The sequence below is a fragment of the Lissotriton helveticus genome, chromosome 5_1 (assembly GCF_964261635.1).
Source record: "Lissotriton helveticus chromosome 5_1, aLisHel1.1, whole genome shotgun sequence".
Lineage (NCBI taxonomy): Eukaryota > Metazoa > Chordata > Amphibia > Caudata > Salamandridae > Lissotriton > Lissotriton helveticus.
In genome coordinates this window covers 1561381993-1561406030 of record NC_136065.1, presented here as the reverse complement: position 1 = coordinate 1561406030, position 24038 = coordinate 1561381993, and the positions used below count along the sequence as shown (strand labels likewise).

At 45.9% G+C, this 24038-nt stretch overlaps 1 protein-coding gene across 8 annotated transcripts in view; it reads right to left on the bottom strand.

Moving 5' to 3' along the window:
- Positions 1-24038, bottom strand: part of LOC144755580 (zinc finger CCCH domain-containing protein 11A-like) — a 525975-nt gene that overhangs the window by 424000 nt on the left and 77937 nt on the right. For all 8 annotated transcript variants that reach the window (XM_078644672.1, XM_078644675.1, XM_078644678.1 and 5 more), the window contains exon 2: positions 724-757. The gene's annotated coding sequence lies outside the window, so the exon portion shown is untranslated. The remainder of the gene's footprint in view (positions 1-723; positions 758-24038) is intronic.

Sequence of the window (24038 nt, the reverse complement as noted above, 5' to 3'; positions counted from 1 at the left end):
GCCAATCATACTGTATATTTTTTGGGGAAGGACACACAAATGTTGACAGGCACAAGTTTTTGTTGGAAGGATATACCAGACACCCAAAACAGCTGCCATTACTGTAGTCAGAGGCAATCATACACATGATGTAAAGGAACAGATATGCACCAGCCAACATTATTCCAGGTATGAATTAATAATTTAATGTCACACAAAGCCGACCAAGAGCTGCTGGCCATTTACAGGGTGGCTTTTTTAGCTAAGCTTTAATAGTGTGATGTTAAAGTGGCCATCCAGTGAAGAGAACAAAAATGTTATCTTCACTGAGTCCCAACATCTATTACAACAAACAATAAGGATTATAGATTAGTGATTTATTTAAATACGTCTTCTGGGGGCGTTAGACATTCTGTCAGACCATTTACTGGATGGCCTCTTTAAGAGCTAAATAAATGAGCAAGCTATGTTTACTATCTTTATCAATAAATATTTCAGCCTAGCCCCAAAGCAAAGGGGTGGCCTCCGGTCAGTAGAGATCGAGGGAGCAGAGAGGGATTACAAAGACCTTCTGTCCTGCCAAACAGGAAATACAAATGCGTTTCTACCAACAGGCCCAGAGGTATAGGTGTTCTCAATTTGCTTCCTCTCTCTGTCCCAACTGCTCTGCACAGAAGTAAAGCAAGCATCTCTCAATATGATGAAAGGTAGAAAGAAAAATGGTTTCTGAACTCCTTTACTCACGGTGAACACGAACTCGAAAGGGCTTTCCACACAGCTAAAAAGAAGATAAAAAGAACATGTTGTCATTTCTGGGGGAAAAAGATCGTCTTAAAGTACTGTCAGCTCACATGCCACCCCCTGACCTGAGAATTCGCAGAAAACGGTTCCAGATACTAGCAACCTCTCCATACCCCTACACTTAAACACGTGTGTGTGATTAATCAAAACCATTGAAAAGGTAAAAAAAACACATTAAAACTATTCACATATCATCTGCCTGGCCTTAAACTACAAAAAATAAATTCATGTTAGTCACACAAACAAATAAGAGTATCACAGAACATACAGAAATACAATAAAAGCACAAATGGAAATAGACACTACAAGGAGTAGCAAGCAATGACTATGTTAAGGCCTGTGTAATTGGGGCTTAGTGCACTTAGGACTAACTTTTTGGTAGTTAAACGTTATGGCAGCCATCAAAGAGTTGGGCTATACTTTAAATCCTTTGGACAAAGTAACACAAAATCATGGAAGTTTACAACCGAACAAATCCCTCAATTAAAACAAAAAGCACTGATAAGTGTGGATTGAACACTCTCAAAGACAAACAATTATTGATTCTGAAAGTCCTAATCTTCTGCAAAAAGTAATCACACCCTAACAAATAAAATTAATCTGTGGAAGAGAAACCTCTTAAACTGAACAAATTCACCATAGCAACTGATCACCTTCTTCTGTCCATCCAGATGTAAAACTCGCTACTGGAAAGAGGCCAAATCAATGTCTGCACAGATTATGCTTTTATTGCAAAGACGAATAGAGGATCTGAAACATCTGCATTTGCTTTGGAGTATACAATTATATCATCAACGTGGAGTTTTTCTGGTCAGTCAGCAAATAACTTCCATTATAGGAGATTCATTTGGCGTGTTTAATAATCAATACTTTAACTTGCAGTTGTGCTAATTACATATTCCAGGAGTTCCCCGTGCTGTAAATAGATCAGTGATTACAGATAGACTTCCCGTGGCTGACTAAGTTTATAAATGTCATCCCAAATTATGTTTTTAGAGGGACTACAGGTGCAGACCTAAGTTTTAATCAGACGATGGTAAAGTAGTGAAATAGGCGTCAAAAATACTGGACTTGTTTGGACAGACTGAATTATAAACAGATCAGAGCCTACACTCTGCTATCGAACAGCCCATACAAAGTTACATATACTCGACATTGTGCAATTTTAGCTCATTGAGATAGTTTACCATGAAAGGAAATTAACCAATAATTTAAAGTTTGCTTAGATTTAGCTGCCATGATAGCTAAAATAGGGCTTAATAAGGGTCCTAGCATCGTAAAACGAAATGTGATGTAATGTTGCCCTTTCCCTTCTACTCAAAACAAAGCACAGGGCCCCATTACACCTTAGTATTATACAAACAAAATCTTTTTGACTATTTTTAAATCAAACACAACTATCTTTGTTTTTTCTTTAAACACTAACATATCATAGCAACAGTCTACTTCGAACACAACAAGTGCCCTTTGCAGACCGATGGTGGTCTGATCCACAATGACAGTGTAGCCTGTGCATTGTAACATAGGTAGAAGAAATACATCAAATTTGTCTAACTCATGGCCTTTCTATGTGTAGGTTAGAGAGCAGGGGTGCCCACCACTGCCATAGACCTTTGTAAAGACTTTTTCTGAAGTGATATCTGAGTGATCTACTTCAATTTAAATCCAATTGTCTTACTGTGATAATAGCCTCCAGTAACAATTCCGGGGTACTCTAACCAGCCAGTCTGGATGATCGGTAGCCACGATCAATGTTGTGAAACGCTGTCTGAAATTAAATAGATGCTGCGCCTAAATATGTGTTGTATAGAACATCAATTCAGACAATGAAAGTAGTTTATCCTCAATCTCACAGCCCTGCTGAAAGCTGGTTTTAGAAAAGGGTTGTTACAAGCCTAATATGCCAGCTCTTGCAACAAAACATGTGTGTAGTAATTAACCCTCAACATGAAGGAGGTGCAGTAAGAGGTTTTAGATGGAGAAGTATGGAATCCCGTTTCAGATCGAGCATTCTAGATATAGTGGTGGTCTGGTTGCAAAAGACATATTGTGGACTTACCATGAACATGCATGCAGGGTGTAGGAAGCCGGTTTTGTATAGGATATTATCACTAGGTGGTAAAACCGCGCACAGAATCCAGGGCTTCACCAGAAGGGTACAGGACTCAAGGCAAAACTCAAAGTGCTCGATTAGTGGTAGTGTGAGGGATCAGCCTTAGGCCTAACACAGAAGACATTTATTGCACATACATGATCAATAAAAGACACACCACTCAAGAAGGAGATTCAGACCAATTTTTATAAAATTATACTTTGTTAGTACTTTATTTTAGGACTCAGGTAAGTATGTTTTTAATAAAAAATACTTTTCACTTATAAAAATCGACACTTGGATACTTTTTCACCCTGTCCAGTGTTATGTAAATGTAAATGTGGGATACTTGTAAAGAGCACTGTTACTCTACCCGAGTGACCTGGCGCTGTAGACCCCTAGGGAACCCGTCCTGGTTTTCCCTGTGAGATGCTCCCTTTCTGGGTATCTCCAGGGTGAAACCAGGCATCCCCGGCGTCTGTGGGGGGCCGTTGTAGAGATGAGGCAAGCTTAATGCCCAGAGTTACCGAGTGTGTTCCCTGGTTAGAGTAGGCACTGAGGCGAGAATTATCGAGTCCGTTGACCCTGGTCCAAGACCCTGCCGCGTCGGGAATTGAACCCTGGTCCCGGGTCATTCTCTGCTTACAGGTCTGCCGCCTCTAACCAGTGAGCCACACCTCTCCACTGATCCTTTGGGGTTATCCTTTGGGGAAAACAATATTGTGGGGGGAGCACTGCTAAGGGAGTATCGTAACTCATCAAAACAATGTGTTGCCCCCGTAATTGACATTTACAAAGCCAGAGCTGTCACTGCATCATTATACGGGGCGGAGTTATGGGGCCTAGGAAATTTGGAGGTTCTATCTAAGGCAGAGAACACATTTCTGAAGGATATTCTGACCATTCCCCTCAGTACTCCAACAGTCCCGGTACTACTGGATGTGGGATGTAAATCTATCATGGACCAGGCTCGCCTTCGGCCCCTTCTTCTATGGGCACGCCTATGGAGGGTCCCAGAACTGAAAACCTATGCGGATGGACTGTCAGAGGTAATGGGAATGGGTGGTTGGCACAAAATCAAGTGGTTAAGGGACACTAAAAAACTTTTGGGGGAACTGGGGTTGGGGTCTTGTTGGACTACAAAATCAGCTCCACCAAAGGTAACCCTAAAAAAACTATACTGGGAGTGGGTCTCTGCCCAGCTGATCAGCAACCCACGCCACTGCAATTCCACCGTTGCCTATCTGAAAATTAGGGACGTGGTTGCCTTCGAGCCCTATTTGGATTTGATCACAATTCCTGCAGATTGGGCACTTTACATCAAATTTAGAGTGGGTACTTTACCCCTAGGAGACCTACTCTCAAGATGGAACATGCCTGCGCAGGCTTCACCCTATTGTGCCCTCTGCTCCACTAGGCGCGAAACGGTGGCACATTTCCTTTTTGAGTGCCCCGATTATTCCCGTCCAAGACATCGTTGGCTTAAACCTCTTTGTAGACAACTGGGAACCCGCCAGCACATGGTGGCGCTACGCATTTTATTATCAGACACTTCTTCCCCAATAGTTTGTGGCGTTGCGAAATTTTTAAAATGGGCTTGGCTGATTCGCTTGAAGAGACTTTCCATCTCAATTTAATTCTTTTTTTAACTAATTTATTTTTTGTATTACTGGTACTTCTTTTTTAAATTGTTCCTAACCTGAATTAGTCTTTTTGTATTTACGATGTGCTGTTTTATACCTATGTGTAACGCTTTTATGATACCTGCATATCGAAATAAAGCTATCAACCAACCAACCATATTGTGGTTAGATGAGTATCAAACTTATAATTTCAGTCTTCGGAGCCAAATGTCAGCAAGGGCCAGGGGTGAGGTTGGTACCAAGACAGCACCAACAGTGGCACAGGGGCAGCAAGTGAAGAGGTAAAAAAAATAATAAATACAAAAATAAAATTGGAGTTCGGCCCAATAATTTCCAATGCAGACAGGGGGTGCCTGGAGCCACACTGATTTCAGGTAAGTAAATTGGTTGCAAGGGCCATGATCTGGGGGTTAGCACAAGCACAGGAGGTGCAGGGGACAAAGCTGCACCAAAAATACACCACCAGCAGAACAGGAGCGGCCGGGTGCAGGGTGCAAATTCACCATCGGGCGCCAAATGCTTTTCAATGAGGATTTTCCTGACAGCAAAGAGACTGCAGGTATGGCACCGGAGGTTGCAGGAAGAAAACCAACGACAGCAGAGGTAAGTTGGGCTGTAGGGTGTCATAGGGGCTTTGTCGGTTCAGCTCACCAAGGCCCAGAGCCTTCGGGTGTAGGGGTGCCTTTGGACATCGGAATCTTCTTACTGGAGCCGGTCGCGGTCTGGAAGAGCCTGTAGTTTAACACTGCGGGCGCAGTCATGGTTGGCCGCAGAGGTCAGCCAATGCTGACTACAGGGTCAGGATTGCTGGGGAGACTTCACTGCACAGGTGAGCCACTCAGACTCAGGTCGTGGGTGTTTGGTGCAGTGGGCTGGCACGCGGATCCGCCAGTATCCGGAGTCTTTGGAGTTGGTTTCTTCAGGACATGTCTACCGTCCTCCGGAGATTGGAGTCTTTATTGAATGCTTGTAAATACTATGGTAACCAGGTCACAAGGGACAAACAAGCATTGACAAAGCCAATAGGTCTCGCCTTTGGGACCGTATAAGTGTTTAGCCATGCAACACTTGATGTTGTTGCAACAAGGATATTGTGCTGGATAATTAAACACTTATAAGGTCCCAAAGGCGAGACCTATTGGCTATGCCAATGCTTGTTCTCTTTTTGCTTTGAGACATGTCATGTTGTGGATGAGCCTCAAGTGCACCTGTCTTAGCCTGTGTTACCCTTTACTTCCTTGCAATTTACCACTGGTCCTACGCTGTGCATAATAGAATTGTGCCAACTGGTCTCCTGTCAAGTTATGTTGGTCTCTGGCGACCAAGTCGTACTTTGGTATAAGCAATTGAAAAATGTTAAATGAAAAGGATGGGATGGGGTAAGGATGGACCGCCCTATTAAAACTGGAGGTGGGCTAGCCATTGTTTACAGGCAGGAGATGGATGTGGTGGTTACTGAGACGGTGTGCAATTCTCAAATGGAGCTTCTAATCTTCACTATTAACCCTAGTTCGATGGAAACCAGAAAGGGAGCCTTGGTATATCGACCCCCTGGTCCTTTCGGGAATTTTTCCCTTAACCTTGTTGAAGTCCTAGCTCCCTATATACAGGCAAACTCAGATTTTATTCTGGTAGGGGATTTTAATGTGCACAGTGAAATAGATACCTGTGTGGAGGCACAGACACTATTGGCGGATCTGGCCACTCTTGGTTTTAACCAAATGAATCAGGGACCCACACACATAGCGGGACATACATTGGATCTTGGGTTTCACACTTCTACAATGATTAAATGTCTTCCTCCCATTCAAATGGACTGGACTGACCACTTTATTATAGAATTCCACACTCGTTCCATTCAGAGGGTAAAGGGAATACAGAGGACTATGGCGGATGTCAGAAGATCCTGGAATAGACTAACATCAGAGAATTTTAGGGGTAAATACACAGAACCCAATTGGGCTGAATGCGGCGACAATGTCACCACTGCATTAGCCAGATTTAATGAAGCTATAACTACAACCATAAATCATGTTGTCCCTTTGAGGATATATAAACCACGGCCTGCCCCTAAACAAGAGGTTTGGTTTACGGACGATCTCAGACAATTAAAGCTAATTACAAGGAAGCTAGAAAAACGTTGGAGAGTCACACGCAGGGCTGAGGATAGAGAAAATTACAGAATTTCCCTAAAAAGCTACCATAAAGCTATCCGGTCTGCTCGGAAACATCATATAGCGGCCCAATTAACAGCAGCTGGGAAAAATGCTAAAATCCTCTACCAAATTTTACAAACATTTACTAAGCCCACTGCATGTGAAACCGAGGGGATCGAGTCCCAGGAACTCTGTAATAACATCTCACAGTTCTTTGTTAGAAAAATTGAAGGTATTTATACTAAGATCTTGACCTCAAATACCACCTCTCATAACACTGAAACTGGTGATAGTCTGCCACACCTTAGTATAGCAGGAAACAAGGATAACAGTCTTACTGAATTCCCACCAATATCTTTGAAGGAGATAACCACCCTAACCACTCAAATAAAAAGTGGGTGCCCCTCAGATGTGATTCCAGCACGGGTCATGTCGCTTTTAAGCGACGATCTGGGTGTGGGAATTCAACAGGTTGTTAACTTATCCTTGAGTACAGGGGAAGTTCCCCCTGACTGGAAGCATGCCCTGGTGCGGCCTTTACGGAAAAACAACTCTATTCCGTGGACCGACCTGACTAACCTAAGACCCATCTCTCTCCTCCCTTTTTTGGGGAAGCTCACTGAGAAGTTTGTAAATCAACATCTATCTAAATATACTGAAAGTACGGGGGGACTAGATCCTTCTCAATCAGGCTTTAGGCCAAGGCACAGCACTGAGACCGCCTTGCTGTCCGTCGCTGACGATCTTCACATGCTACAGGATAAGGGTTACTCCGTTATCCTGGTGCTTTTAGATCTGTCAGCGGCGTTTGACACTGTGTCACACGAGATCATGACCTCCAGACTAGTTGACATCGGTCTGGGAGGCAAGGCGCTGGCCTGGTTAAGGAGTTTTTTCATAGAACGTACCCAAAGAGTCATACTGGGTCCTTACCAGTCTGAGGAGGTGGAGATCTCCAAAGGTGTGCCACAGGGCTCCTGCTTGAGCCCAACGTTATTTAACATCTACGTGGCACCCCTAGCTAACATCATGAGATCCCATGGGTTCATCCCTGTATCGTATGCAGACGATACCCAACTCCTCTTTCCGTTTAAAACTATGACTCCGCAAGTACGTAGCTCCTTTTCCCAAGGGATGAAAGAGGTGGCATTCTGGATGGCAGCTAACTTCCTCCAGTGTAACGTCTCCAAGACAGAGGTGATGCTCTTTGGGGAAGCCAAACGTCTGTGGACCCCTGACTGGTGGCCTCAAGATCTAGGCCCAGTCCCCGAACCCAAGGTGGTTGTGAAAGATCTGGGAGTTAAACTGGATCAGGAACTCAATCTTAAACATCATGCCAATCAAGTGGTGAGTTCCTGTTTCCATGTAATTGGGCTTCTCCGACGGGTATTCCCACTGCTTCCAGATACCACCAGGAAAACTCTAGTTCAGTCGCTCGTCTTGAGCAGACTGGACTATTGTAATGGTTTGCTGCTAGCCGCAAATGAGGGGACTATTGCCAGACTGCAAGTGGTGCAGAACACGGCTGCTCGCCTTGTCCTTAACGCCCCAGCCCGCACACCCTCTAACCCACTGTTAAGCAAACTCCATTGGCTTACAGTGAAACAGAGAGTGTTGTTTAAAACCGGGTGCATTATTCACAAGTGCATCTCGGGTAATGGTCCCAATTACTTGTCTCAAAAATTTCACCCCTACATTCCCTCAAGATCTTTGAGATCTGGAGACCGGGAACTGTTGGTTGTCCCCAGGTTCTGGAAGACAAGACAAGGGGGAAGGGCGCTATCAGTAGCAGGCCCGAAGTTCTGGAATGATCTTCCTTATGAACTTAGATCATGTAAAGAACTTTTCCCCTTTAGGAAAAAATTAAAAACTTTCCTGTTTAACTATTAGTTCCTGTTGGACATTATAAATAAATGATAGGATAGTGATCTAAGATGTTGCCAAGGGCGCGGAGATACTCCTTAGGGAGTCGATTCTCAGCGCGGTATAAGTGTGCAAATAAAAGAAATAAAATAAAAGATTATGAGCAAAACAAACTGTCTCTAATGTATTTTATTACTGTAATAAAGTGCCACATCTTCTGAAATTGAATAACTTACGACATTTGAATTGTGACATCACAAGACGGCTGATCGAGCCAGCAGGCAGTGAGAAAGGGAGAGTACGGAAATAAGAAATAGAACACGTTTTGCAACATTTGAATGTTTTCTTTAAATCAATCGTCCTTAGCATAAAGGAAATATTAAGGCAGATTGTTCTATTTCCTGCGTGGATATAGGCCATTGCCCGGAAAAAGGAAATCTCTCTGCCTTTTTACCACACATTTTGAATTGCAGCAACTTTTTAAAGTTACTTACCTTTAAATATGTATTAGTTGTTTTAGCAATAAATTACGGTCTTCATGTTGGTGTATTTTATTCTGTACAGTATTTATTTTGCCTGTATAAGGCCATCATTTTCATGAGGAAGCACAAGACCATGAATTTAAACTTTTTGGTGAATGATAATGGAGAAACCATGCATTATGTGGAAAATAAACAGCCTGTGCCATACGTTAAAGGGATATTAAGAAAGGATATTAAACAGATACTGCACAACATCTCAAAAGCTCATGGCCTTATTAACAAACATGGAAATTGGGTATTTACAATATGAAGATAATGTACAGCAGAGGATACTTCCAATGCAAACTTGTAGACAGAAAATATTCATAGATTTTGCAGCAAAGGATTATGACCCAACATACAAATACGGTGAATTGGATTGCACGGTTTAATTTGTCCTGACCGGATTCCACTGGCGTGAAAATGCTATGTGGAATAAAAAAAGGCCAAAACGAGGCTAAATGCAAATGGCAAAATACGGGAGCTGAAGCTTTTTAAATCTTTGTGGGGGAAAAAAAAAAAAAAAAAGAAAGAAACACCGTCTGCATCTTTATTTTTTACAGGGATATACGTGCGTAATAGTCGAGCTGCCTAAGGCACAACGCCACTGAGACGGAATGCTCCTTAATGGGCATGAGCATTTGTGTACGAGACATCTGCCCTTAGTATGGCCTTGTTGCCATGTATTTTCTTTTAACAGAGACTTTGTTGCAGTTAATATATGGAGTGGAAGGTGGTGCTGCTATTCAGCATTAGTAAATAAAATGAACTACCGTCCCTAGTATGATTCCGACACCTCTCAGCGGCAAAGTCAGCAAGGCATGGAACGGCGGCGCCCTGAATAGGCAACTTCCATGATGTTTGCACAGAGTCGGAGCTCAGCTAATAACCGCTGTTGATTTGCACCCTCATTGTGGCTTCAGCAACAAAACATTTGCTCTTTTAGCTGTTAATATTCGCTTCAGGAATGCATTATTCGCAGGGTTGAAAATAGGTCTCCTATATGTTACATTTTGATCACACGCTGAAGAGACAAAATGCCCAGGGGCCAGGGGGAGGTTATTTCTGAGCAACTGGTCGTACGTAGGGTGCAAGAAAGGGATGAAAGGAGGGGGAGGAGCAAGTAAATCACTATTAGCCGAGCACAGTGGAGGGCGAGGGGGCAACGCATGGGGAAGGATTACAAACACCACGGGAGAGGGGAGCAATAGGAGAGCAGCCGAAGCAACAGAGGGCAGGGAATGCGTGGGGGAAGGGGAGCAACATGGTGGGTAGAGGGAAGGGAAGCAAACTAACAGAGAGAGAGTAACATGGAGCTAGCTGGCGGCTGTGCGCGTGCACGCGCACATGAACGCAAGCGCTAGGCCACCAGAAGCCTGGGGAAGCACTTTTAAAAGCACACTACAAAAGGTCTCGCAGAGCAGCACATGCGCTGACTCAGCGAGCCCTAAAAAGGCGCTCAGCAATATATATGGGGAAGGTAGAAATCACAACTATCTGTGGTGCTCTAAGAAAAAGAGGGTTGGTTGCCAAAAAACAACCCTACTATGAACCCAAAAAGGAAGGACAGAATATGTAAGCAAGCAAATCCGAGCACTCAAAAAAGTTAGAAAATCAGTCTCAATTCCAGTAATAATAGATTAGAATCCACTTTAATCCAATTGCTCTGTTCGAGCCAAGATGGTGGTGTCCAAAATAATCACATTGGGCTAGTAGAAATTCTCACAGTCAGTATGCATTCCAACCAGTAAATTATGGTAAAGCCAATATAGAACTTTACAGCCAATACATGTTTCGTCGATAGGTACTTAACACCTCAACTTCCTCAGGGCTGTGGACATTGAGATAAAAAAAAATATCAAAAACCAATCAGGAGTATATAAAGCTAACACTGACCTTCACCCACCATTGGTGTCCGATAAAGAGAGTGAAGGGCAGAAGACCGTTTAAGAAATTTTGGGAAAAAGTGCTCAAAATATCCAGTTGACAATCGTGGTGTATCCAATGTACAATGTGGATAACCATAAACTGAAATGTGGGTGCACAAAAATTGTGGAAACATAAACACACGACTAGATAAACAGTATATAAATATAGCATGAGACTAGAGTCAAAATTATATATAAAATTTGAATATAGATCCTAATAGAGACCATAAACACAGCGCATATGTAATGAATATTCAAACACGAAAATGTTTGACACAGGATTGAACGAAACTCCCTAACATGCCGGAGTTCTAGCCAATAGTACCAGACCCCACAGTGAGGAGAAAAAGTATAGTAAAAGAAGTATTAATTCAAGTGCATCTATATTAACCTGGTATGCAGGAAACTTTCTATTCATCCATAAGTCGAGAATCAGGAGGATTGGTACAAAAGTGCCAGATATCAAATCAATAGTATAAAGTATACACTAAATACAAAGAAACAAAAGATTAAGGTAAAAAAAGAGGAAGAGTTGGGGCCAGAGGCGAGGATTATGCTTTCTTCCTTCACTTTATTTTTCATAGCAGCCATTTAATAAACTTCAACACAAACTACCATTCCCATGAAGCTTAAGGAATATAGTAGAAAAAAATAACTAATGGGAAACCAGTCCTGTGGTGACCAATTAGGTCCCAACATGTCCATTATAGTCGCTTTTCATTATCCCTTGAGCCTCTTTCTTCGCTGCTACACAGCAGAGAAGTGTTTTTTCTTTCTCTTGCTTTATGAAATGGTTTGCGCTTAATGTAGATTAATATTTCGACTCGCTCAGCTTGCGCGTTACAGCTTTCGCTCGTTTGTCGGCTTACCGCACTTCAGCCGTTGCAGTCTCTTTTGTTTGAACCCCTAACGCAGAAACGCTTTGCGCTCCTTCGCAGCCATTGTTAGTGCGACTCCTGCGATGGGATTTTCCCACCGCCAGTGGGTGCTGCGGCGCGAGTAGGACTGTGGCGCATGAGCTTCAAATTCCTCAAAGAAGAGGAAAAGCTGCCCGCCGACGGTCTTGCGGGTACCTTGCCGCCTGAGAAGAGACACCCCAGTAGGGGTCTGTAATTGAGATCGGCCCGCTTGGTCTGTAGCGTTAATTGCGGGCGATCGGGTCATTGTGCATATCGGATGCCCTGCAGTGTGGGCAGAGTGTTCTCTCCCCTCATTGGAGGGGAAGGAGGCCATTATGCCTGAAATGTATGCGCGTATGGCCACATTTCTTCAAAGGTTTATGAAGAACCCAAAAATGGGGACTGACAGGTCTGTGCAGGCGTGCCAGGACAAACTCCTAAACACCCTCGGCATCCTTACAAAGATTCTGGAAATGGCCGAGGAGGCCAAGCTCTCTGGGTCCCTGATATCTACTGACACCCTTTTGGGATGGCCTCAGAGGGCAATTATTGTTTGGGGAAACACAAACTGTGCACTATCCACAGAACAACGTCACTTCCTTTTGATTAAGGTTGACCCCAAGCTGGGGGACCTGGCGGGCTCGTAGGCAGGTGCTATTGCACAAGGCAGGCTCTTTGGGGAGCCGTTAGTGAAAGAAGTAGGGAAGTTTGTCAGCACGTTCACCTCCCTAGATAAAGCCCAATCCACAATCAAAAAAGTGTTTCCATCTCGTGTTTTCCACAGTGCCAGTCGAGGTAAGAGTCGCTCGACCAGCCACTCTTCAAATCAGTATCCGCCCAGAGGGCAAGGCTCCCAGCAAGGCCAATATCAAGATCAGACCCGATTTAGGAACTTCTATCCGACAGCAGGTCGACGTGGAAGAGACAGAGGATTCCGGGGGGCCGCATCTACCTCAAGCCCCGCGAGTGTTCTTCTTGACTAAGGATAGGGGGCGACTTGCAAATTTTTCCAGGCTTGGACTTCTATAACAGGGGATGCCTGGGTATACCAGACAGTCAGAGGATTCCACATAAGAGTTTTTCGGCGCTCCCTATCAGGCCACGGTCTATTTGGATCTCAGGTCAGGAGGCCGCACTCGTGGACAAGGAGATATCTTCTCTCCAAGGGAGCCCTCTCTCCCGCTATGCCTCATACTTGTGATTTCATCAGCAACCTTTTTCTGCTCGACAAAGCCAAAGAAGTGCCGCAACCAGTCATCAACCTCCGCAAATTCAAGGAGTGGCTAATTTATTGCCACTTCACCTTGTGCGAGATGTCCTTCGACCACTGGATTGAATGGTCTGTTTGGATCTAAAGGAGGCCTACCCCTCTATTTCGACTTTTCAGCCCAACAATCAGTTCCTCCAGTTTGTCTGGCCTCGCCAGATGTTCACGTTCACTGCACTGCCTTTCAGACTCTCCTCGGCTCCATGGTGTTTCACAAAGGTTCTCAAACCAGTCGTGGAATAAGACTGATAGTGTATTTGGACGATCTTCTCCTCATGGGCCAGTGCCCACGGAAGCTGTCCATTCATCTCCAAACTGCGGTAGACCACTCACAGGCCAGAGGTTTGTAATAAACAAGACCAAATCCCTCTTGATTCTAGCAGAGGGTGACCTTTCTAGGTTTTGTCATAGACTCAACCTCGTTCACTCTGAGTCCAGGAAGGGGTCGAAGATGGCTCGGTGGTGGGCCTGCTCTCTTTCCCTACTCTCACAAAGTGCTGCTTGCCGTGGAGGCTCAAGAAGAGATATGAAGGTCGGTCACGCATAAGGATGCCTGGAATGTTTGAGCTATTTTTGGCTGCGCGACGGACATTGGTATAGAGTCGGATGCCGGCAGGCTGGGGTGCCAGATGCAGCGATTTTTCCACGGGAGGATTATGGTCTCCACATGGACAGGAGTTGCATATCAACTGTCCAGAACTTCTGGCAGGCTCCTTCGCGGTCCGTTGCTGGACGAAATATTCCATTCACTCCTGTGTCCTCCTCAGGATGAACAACATATCAGCGGCCCGATATATCAACCAGCTAGGGGGCACCCGCTCCAAAGCGCTCTTGGAACTTGCCTCCAGCTTTTGGCAGTATTGCCTGGATCAACCGATATCGGTCACAGCTTAATACTTGCCGGGACAGGAGAACCAGGACGGCAACTTCCAGTCTTGCAACTTCTGGGACTCCAGCCTTTGGAAACTGCACCCAGAAGTCTTTGTGTCACTCCAGGAACAATGGTCTCCTTTATCAGTGGACCTTTTTGCCTCCGGGCTAGACCACCAGCTTCTTCTCTTTTTCAGCTGGAGGCCAGACCCCCAGCGGTGGCCACAAATGCGTTCCTCCAGGATTGGAACCGGGAGAAGGGGTAAGCCTTCCAACCCTTTGCAATGATCACGAGAACCTGGGCGCAGGTCAGGAGCCAAGGGGCTGAATTGGTTCTGATTACTCCCATTTGGAGATCACAAGTTTGTATCCAGTTCTGCTGGAACTTTCCTGGGCTTCTCTAATCCCACTCCCCCTGCGTCTAGATCTACTCCTCAATCCCAAATCAAGTTCCGTTAGTTCAGGCAGGGTCGTTGACTCATGGCGTGACGGATTACAAGGGATGACGGTCGGTTCGGGGCCATTCGGACAACGCTGAGGGCTTCATGTCAAAGGCCTGGGACGATAGCATGGTCAAGAGGTACAGCTCTGCCTGGGGTAGATGGACCCGTTGGTGTGTGCAACGGGGTCTCGTTCCCATGGCTGTAGATGTAGTGCACGTCCTCAACTTTTTGGCCCACTTGGCTTCGGATGGCCTGGCCAACAGATAGGTGAACGCCTTCCAGACCTAAATCTCGGATGGCCATGTCCCAGTCAACGGGACAGCGATTGGGGAGCACCCTCTTGTGTGTCGCCTGTTACAGGGCATTAGACTTTCCCTTCCATCGGATCCTTGCTACTCAGCACTTTGGGATGGCAACCAGGTTGTCAATGTATTCCTTTACTGGCAACTTGAACAGTTTTCTCTAAAGGAAAGAACTTTCAGGTATACTAGCTATGCTGCCCTGCCTCATATACTGAAGACTCGATAATGTTCGGGCTTTGGATATTAAAGGGTAGGATTTTTTTCCCCAATGGAGGGACGTCAACACTACACAGACCGACAAAGTGCCATACCAGAGTCATAACTTACCTGGAGTTCCCGATTTATCCAAATTATGTGTCGTTGTAATGTACAAAAAATGTAATGTAATGTGTATACTTGTAAAGCGCACTGTTGCCAGTCGGCGTCCTGGCGCTGTATACCGTTGGGGAACCCGTCCTGGCTTTCCCTGTGGGATGGTCTCTGCTGGGAATCCCCAAGGTGGAGCCAGGCATCCCCGGCGTTGATGGGGCCGTTGTGGAGATTAGGCAAGCTAATGCCCAGAGTTGCCGAGTGGGACCCCTGGTTAGAGTAGGCACCGAGGCGAGAATTATCGAGTCCGCTGACCCTGGTCCACGACCCTGCCGAGTCGGGAATCGAACCCTGGTCCCGGGCCCTGCCGAGTCGGGAATCGAACCCAGGTCCCGGGCCGACTTCTGCTTCCGGGTCTGCCGCCTCTAACCAGTGAGCCACACCACTCCACTCAATGCCTGAAAGCATATGAGAACTTACCGTGGAGTTTCGCGCCCCAGGTGAGTGCCAACTCCTCATCGCTTTGCGAACACCATTTAAGGCGGTCTCCTCCCCCACCATTGCTAGGTGTGTCAGGTGGGTAATGCAGGAGGCGGAGATTGACCTTCGAATCTTTGGGGCTTATTTACCGCGGTGCACAATGGCCTCAAAAGCATTTGGTTTGGGGGTCCGTTTGGAGGACATCCTAAATGCGGCTGACTCGTCTTCTGATTCTACCTTCAAATGGTTCTATTTTAACCCAGTGTTAGATATGGCTCACCTCGTGGTGAATAAGCTTTAAACTAGCATAATCCTCGACTCCGGTCCGGATATAGAATGAAAAATTTCCTAGCTATCCTAAAAGAAAGTTTCAATTCTATTAAGGACTCGGAGGAGAGGATTATCCCACCCTGCACAGTTCTGGATACAGTTCTCCCTTCCCGGACAGAGTGAGTAATGACGTTTTCCTTGTTTGGGACCACGGTGATGTTTGTGCTCTGATTCTATGCACTGTTCTTGGCAATTTATTCTGACGTTCCTCCGCAGGTTGACGTACGCATGTGTCGCTCTATGGTTACAACTTTCCTTTTGTTATTGTAGGGACAGGCCGCAGAGAAACTGTAGTGAAGAAGTTGACTTTAATTACACTTTGTCAGACATAGAACCAAGATTCCAAAAGAGGGGATATAACAGACATATAATTGACAAGGAATCAAAGCGGGTACGACACTTATGTGGAGAAACATTGAAACCTAAACTGGAGGTGCAAATAACTACAGAGGCAAAATGGCGTCGGGATGTGTAGTCGCTGGTTGAGCACTTTCCTGCTCCTGAACCCTGCCCTGAGCCCTGCATGAAGATGATGATGATGAGGGTTAAACCTGCTGGTTCGGATCGGTTCAACCGAGTTGCTTAGATATACTGAACTGAGATTGAATTGGGGTAAAAAAAACTTTTATGGCACGAACTAAACAGAAAACCTTTTACGGTACAAGGAAGTGGTCTGTAAGATGATTTGAACCTGGGCATATTTATGGTTTGAAATCTGACATTTGAGGTATCACGGACCCTACGGTCACTACAGATACAGGCAGGTACCTGTGGACACTAGTGAGCACTCGTCGACGGTTGCCTCTCGCCCCCCCCGACTCTACTCCTTTCTCCTCTCTTCACGCACTGTTGCTGCTATCCGTGGATTACCTGTGGATTAACTACCTGCGAACGCCCTGGTGCCCTGGTGGAAGGTAAGATGCGACGCGATGGCGGTGGCGGTGGCCTCAGTGCTCTGCTGAGGATAAAAATTATAGGACTGTAACAGTTATATGCAGCATTTCAGATCTAAAGTGCCTGGGCAGCGCTGAGAGATAGTCCGGGGTGTTGGAGTGTACCGCTTACCGTGGTGCTAACTGCGGAGTTTACCGATATATTACCCTTGTCTGCAGCCGTGTTACAAGCTCTGCTGGGAAGGCTCTGTTCTCGTCACCGCTCTGCTGCCAATCACTTGCTCGGTGGTTACAGCGTCTGTTTTGAAGGCTTAAAAAAAAAAAAAAGCGGGAGGGTAAAAAAAACGGACCCTACTCTTAAAGCAACAACTTACAATGCGAAGAGGGCCTCGGTGGAAACCTCAAGAGAGCTATTTTCGCTGCCTGAACATCTCCTCATGGAAGCGGCTGGTGGGGGTCAAAAGCGAAATTTTCCTTTCATGTGCTACGAGTACTACAATTAGGTGTAAGGCGCCCATTAAGTGCATGCAACTTGACAAGCAGCAGGCAAAAAAAAAACGAAAACTTGAATGTAGCACTATTAGATTGAATCAGCTCTGTCAATTAAACCGTAAAATACACGCTTATGATCCATATATCATATTGAGCGCACTGATCGCATTGAAAATATTGAAACTGGCAAATGTAATTGAACAGAACGCAAGGCTAAAAGAGGCAGAGACAGAGAAAATGAATAACATGGATATTGGAAGGGGGGGAGAGTGGTCAACATAACCAGAAGGAGCTATGTGATCAAAGCTTGGTATTTGACCAACCTATGCCACGATCTGAGAGCGTGGAAGACACAGGAGACCAATGCACTGAAGAAGCTGAACTTAATGAAAAGGCACAAGACGCACCGGAGGTGGATAATGCGCATACATCAAAGTCATCAAAGCCAACTCAGAGACGAGTAGAGACAAGAGGAGCAAAAGCAAAGGAAGTTAAAAATAAAGATCAAGAACAAGATAAAGACAAAAATAAAGGGAAAGATAAAGAAAAGGAGAAGGAGAGAGGTAACAAAAGGGGCCTAGAAAAAGAGAAAAAGAAGGACAAAGTTAAATGCAAAAACATGAGCAGCTGCAAGCTACAAGGAGACTATGAAAAGTCTAAAAAGGATGATAAGAGTGATTAAAATGTAGCTAAAGCTAATGGCATGGATTTAGAGAAAAAGAAAGAAAAAGTCAAGGAGAGATCTAAGGAGAAAGAGAAGGAGAAAGAGAAGGACTCTGAAGATACCGAAGAGACGGAACTAATGGTCAAAAAAGCAAAGCGGCTACAAACCATTAAGGATTTGAAAGCAAACGCAAAATTGACGGGGCAATCAACTACCTCGCAGCCTAGTATTTTAAATATCTTTAGCCCAATATCCAAAGTGGAGGCGAATACAGGGCCAAGTTATGAGCCAGTGAGTCAGGACTCAACGACAGAGTGGTGCAGGCGGGGCAAGTCCAAAACTTGTTCCAGGGATAAAACGCTCATTTAATTCAGAATCCTCCCTTGGACAAACTACTCTCCCTGGAAATTAATTCACACTCAGATGAATCTGATGCAGATATTTACGAAACTGGCATCTCGACTTCCAGTGAGGCAAGTGATGTTAACCAAGGCCAAGACCAAGATGTATCAACCCCAGAAATATCAGGCGGTTCGGATACTAGGAAAATGAGCGATCCTGGGCAAGGAATTACACCCAGGAAAAAACTTGAGAAACGAAAAATAAGGAATAAAAAATTAAACAAATCAACTTATGAAGACACCACTGATCAGGGAAGCAATCCAGAGCGAATCAATACACGAAAAAACCTAAAACCTAAGAAATTAAAGGAAATAGCACTGGCTCAAGAAAGTGGGGAGGACTCAACTAGGGACATCTCTCAACACGATGGAATAGGAGAAGCGACCGAGCCGTCTCTGAAAGATATACTAAGCTCCATAAGGAAACTTCATAAAGATGTTAAAATAGACACTCAAAAGCATCATATAGCCATCCAAAAGCTGCAAGGTGCGGTTAACAAGGTGGGAAGCACTTGTCTAGCGATATCAGAAAGGATGGTGTCAGTTGAAACACAAACTGACCATCTAGAGAAGGATGTCACCTGCCTTCAAAAGCAAGGAAAAACGCAAGAAGCAATTATACAGGACCTGTTGACCAAGGTCGAGGACCAGGAGAATAGATCAAGGCAAAACAACCTGCGCTTCCTGGGGCTTCCCGAAGGCGCCACAGGCAATGACCCAAGGGGGTATGAAATTAGACTTCTTAAAACAGCCCTCCCAGAACTGCAAAACTGGGAACTGGAGAGAGAGGTTCAACGAGCCCACCGCTTCCCCCTTACCCAGTCTAAGCAAACACAGAACCAATCTAAATTTCCAAGGGCGGGGCGTGGCCAAGATGGCGACCTGATCAGACATCCTTCCAGCCGCTCCCCGGCCCTGAACCCCCGTATTGCCCTATTATTAGCAGAATACCCCCTTAAAACTCACCGATTCCACCTTCCTGCATTCGGCAACGCGGCGAGAAGCGTCTGCCCGGCTTCTGGCGAAGGAATTGAAGGCCGGAGCCCCTTTCTGATCCTCCACGACGCACCAGGCGAAGAGCGACTGTCATGGCGGCAACGGCCTGAAACGCTCTGCGTGTCGGACCACTGTCTCGCATCCGACCGGAGAACGGAGGGGTGCACCGGCGCACCCGGAGGCGGGGATCGGAGCCCGGCAGTGACGGTTGGTCCTGGGGGGCGCTGGGGTTCACCGGACGCTGTACCCGGTGGTGACCTGGCCTCTCCGGGCCTGCCTGACCTTTCTATATATACAAAACTCTTGCAGCGCTCTTCCAATATAAAGAGCCTATGTGTTCATAACGTTTAACGAAAGAAAGAAAGAACGAGTCACATAAGAAAAAGTAAATATCTTTTCTCTGTCTATTACATCCTCATGAAGAGAGAAAAAGGTATTGAGCCCTTTAAGAGAGAAAGGTAACGCACCTGTGAACACTCTAGGGAAGGCGGAAGTATAAAAACGTCCGTGCTTCAAACACCCGAATCCTCCGGATATGAATCAGGTCCCCGTTACTCTGCTGCATGATCAAGCACCAAAACGGTACGTTATAAATGGGCAACTGTTTATTTTGGGTGTTATCTTCCAAATTAGCCCAAGTCGTTTTTAATCGGTGCCGTTCTCCATCCCATAATAATACTTCTATATATACATATGATTTTTATTTTGTTAGGCTATCCATAACGGCTCTCTAAACAACACCCGCGCATCGAAAAACTTTAGCGAACTCTAACGGCTGGAAAGGAAGGATTTCCTCTTTCGCTGTTCCTGCTTTGCTAAAAAGGTATCCCTAACGCTGTGTTCTTTCGATAATTTGCAATATCGACATGAAGTCAGATGTTTGCTAACAATAGCCGTATGTATGTATCTATTGCATTAGGATAAAAGAAAAGGACCGTGCCGTTTTTATCTCCGTTTTTCGGGACCTGTAGCCGGCTTTTCACCGCTCGCTGCAACTCGAATATGTGTACACATGAGTGCAGGTAATTTTCGGTTAAATCTGGACATAATGTATATGCTTTACTCATTATGCCTCAGTAAGAACATATCTTTGATCCCAACGAGGCTTATTTCTGTCTTTTCAGCATTTATTGAATGAGAATTATTTTTAAAATTAACTAAGGATTACGCAGAACTCACGGAATTAAGGAACCTTGGAGTACTTTCAATCATCGCATTTGATAGGTACACGTTTAATATCTAATAACTTTCTTTGTGGACAAACATGATAGTTCAGGCAATATTCCACTTTTAATTTGTATCTAATTACAGTTTATTTTATGTTACTTATTTTTTTCTTAGCATTTAAAATAAAGTCTACAACTTCATGGCCTTTTGATTCGTGGCTCCTTGATTTAAGGCATTTCCAGTTCTATTTAAGGCATTTCCAGTTCTTCCCAAGGTAAGAAGTGTAGGCTGTCTAAATAATAAAGGTGTTTGTCCCTCAGAATGATAATACAACTTTAGTGTAAAATTTAGGAATTAATAAATATTTTAAGATAATAGTCCAAAATGACAGGCCTCCCTGACATCCTTTTTGATGAATCAATAATTTCCCCTTTTCTATAAAAAGTACTTTTATGCCCCTGGGAAGGTCGTACTGGGATACATATCTGAAAGGATATCTCCTTGTCATTAACCACTTGGATGCTAAGGCATGCTCATGATTTACATTGAATTTCCATTGAAATCAATGGAAACTCCATGACGAGTTACCCTTGTCATTAGCACTGAAGGGGTTAATAAACAGCGATAATTAAAAAGGCAAAAAGAATGGCATCTCTTTCTTTTCTCTCTTGCTACTCTTCTTTTTCTTATCTCTCTTATTAGCCGTCTTGTTTGTGCTTCTCCTTTTTATTGTTTTCTTGTTATTCTTTCTTTACTCTCTTTTTTTCTCTTTTTCTCTAGCCATATAGATAGTAAAATTTGGTATCTGTTTATATGGATGTTTTAGTTACAATCTTCTGTACATATATGTATATAGGAAAATATGTGCCTAGACTATTCCATGAGCGATGCATCATGTTGTGTATTTATGTGTATATATATATATATCTTTTCTATGTCTGACGATAGATGCTAATGCCACTGTATGGATTAATAAGGTATCTATTGTGACACACTAAAGGAGATGTAGTGACTCTTTTTTGCTTAAACCTTAGAATTTTGCTGATATTGTCCTGAGGAAGACACGAAAGGGTGTGTCGAAACGCGTCGACAGGAATCAGCATCCTCCACAATTTCTGGGCATTATCATTATGTTGAAAACAATCCCGTGATCTATGTATACTCTTTAGAGTAACAGTATAGGATTTAAAAAATCATACAACATAACAATTTTTTAATTAACTTGTTTTAATTATGTGTATTGAATGAATATGTTTATATCAATTTTTTATCAATATAATTAAATTTTTCAATTTATCATACAATTTTTCTTGAGTCCCTATCTCCTTATGGTGTGTATTTTTACCTGTTTTTGTCAGACTGTGTAATTTTTTTGCCTGGGCTTTTACCCTTATTCATAACCTTGAAGTGAGGCCCTGCGGTCTCGGGACCGGCCCAGCTTTGGGAGGAACTCCACCGACCGCCCTCCCTTGAACGAGAACCCCTAGCTGTGGACCCGACTGGAGTGGCCGGTCCCCGGAGTGCCGAAGCTCCATACCCAGCGACGACTGGCATGGGAACATTGTACGTCCGACGGAGGTGAACAGCGGGCAGTCGCCAAAATTGAGCCCCCGGCTTTGGGCCTAACCCCGGTGCCGGGTAGAACTACGCCTACAGCGCGGACCCGGGGGCCAGACTCCGGGAGGAGGGAGAGAGACTTTTCAATTCGAGGCGGATCCCCCCCTGGTGTGTGCGCCCCTGATGGACGGCGGCGGACGGTGAGGCCTGCGCGCGCTGCACAGGGGGCCTTCCAAATTTAGTCCCCGGCGCCGGGCCTAGACTGAAATCGGCAGGGACGGGTCCTCGGCCTGCACGTCTGGGGGCAGGACCTTCCCGGCTGGCCCTCCGACACCCATACACCCAGCACGTGGAGACCGCGCTGCTGCTGAGCCGGGGAGCCCTGCCCTTCGCGGTTGGCGCCACAGCACGGTCACGGAGTGGGACGCCCGGGCGCCGCCGACGCTGAAGGGGGACTTAAGATTCCCCATGGTGACTGCGCACGTTGCGGGCCTTGCCCCGGACTGCTTCCCGACTTACCTACTATCCACGCCACGGCGGCCCTGATCCCAGAAGCCCAGGCACCAAAGAAGCGCCCGCCGGCTGACTCCTCTCGGGGGTCGCCCCCCTCTCCAGACGGACTAGGGTGCTGGCGTGTGCGGCCCCCCGAAGGACACAGGGCCCGTGGCCCTCAAGATCCCTGAACCCGGCAGCGGTATGGCTTGCGGGGGGCGCAAAGGCAATCGCACGATAACCGACATGCTCGGCAAAAACGTCCCTAAATGGGGGAAAACACAGGCGCCCCCCTCGCCAACGACCGACGCCACAGGGCAACATCGAGAGGAAGAAGAGGCGCCCATTACGAGGTCCTTCCTGGAATCCCTTTTTAACACCCTGCGGGAAGATTTCCAAACACTGAAGCAGGACTTGGCTGGAGAGCAGCGAGAACTACGCAGGGACATTGACGGGCTGGGAGAGCAGGTGGCCGCAGTCGAAGACGCTGACCATACCCGCAGTGAAGAGCTAGCTCACCTTCAGCAGGTGGTCCTCCGCCTTCAGGAACAACAAGTGGACCTACAGGCACACGCGGAGGACCTCGAGAACCGTTCCCGGAGAAACAACATTCGGGTCCGGGGTGTGCCGTCAAAGGCGGAGGGGAATAGCATCACTTGCTACCTACAAGACCTCTTCAGAGATATCCTTGGGGAACCACCTGAACTCGTCATCCGCATCGACCGTGCACACAGAGTGGGCCTGACGAGGCGTGCACCAGCCCCACCACCAGACATCCTGGCATACCTCCCGGACATCCCCCTGAAGGAGCAGATTCTACAGGTAGCTCGCCAGAAGCAACCTCTGCAATTCCGGGGCGACTCCATCGCTCTGTTACAGGACTCATCGGCCATCACGCTGCAGAAGAGGCGATTTTTCAAAGTGGTCACGACATTTCTGCGCGACAATCAGATGCCATACTCCTGGGGTCATCCTTTTCGCCTTGTTTTCAAATGGCAGGGGTCTTTGCACCAACTCCGCTCTCTTAGTGACACATGCGCTCTATTGAAAATCGACCTGCCGAATGACGAGGAGTCTGGGGAGGCTTCCCCACGCAGGTCGCGGGATGGGCCCATACAGCACAACCGCGATGGCTGGCAGCGAGTTCGGCGACGACGCCAATCGAAATGGCACCTCAAACCTGACCCAGAGACAATGGCCCAGGAGCAAGCAGCGGCCGTCCAGGAGCTGGTCAAGGACACCACAGCTGCACCCTAAGAGGCCTCGAATTTAGGGGGACACCTTTAACGCATTGCCTTGACGGGTGGGACGGGCCGGGGAGCCAGAGGGGTTGCCACTGCCACGTTTCCTTACATGACGACACGCTACGGACCTGGACTTTGTTCTAACAGGCCCAAGACTATGGTTTGCACTCGCTTTTTTCACGTTGGGGTAGGGGTGAGGGGATGGAGGTTGAAGTTGGGGGAGAGGGCTGAGGATTCTGAAGTTGGGGT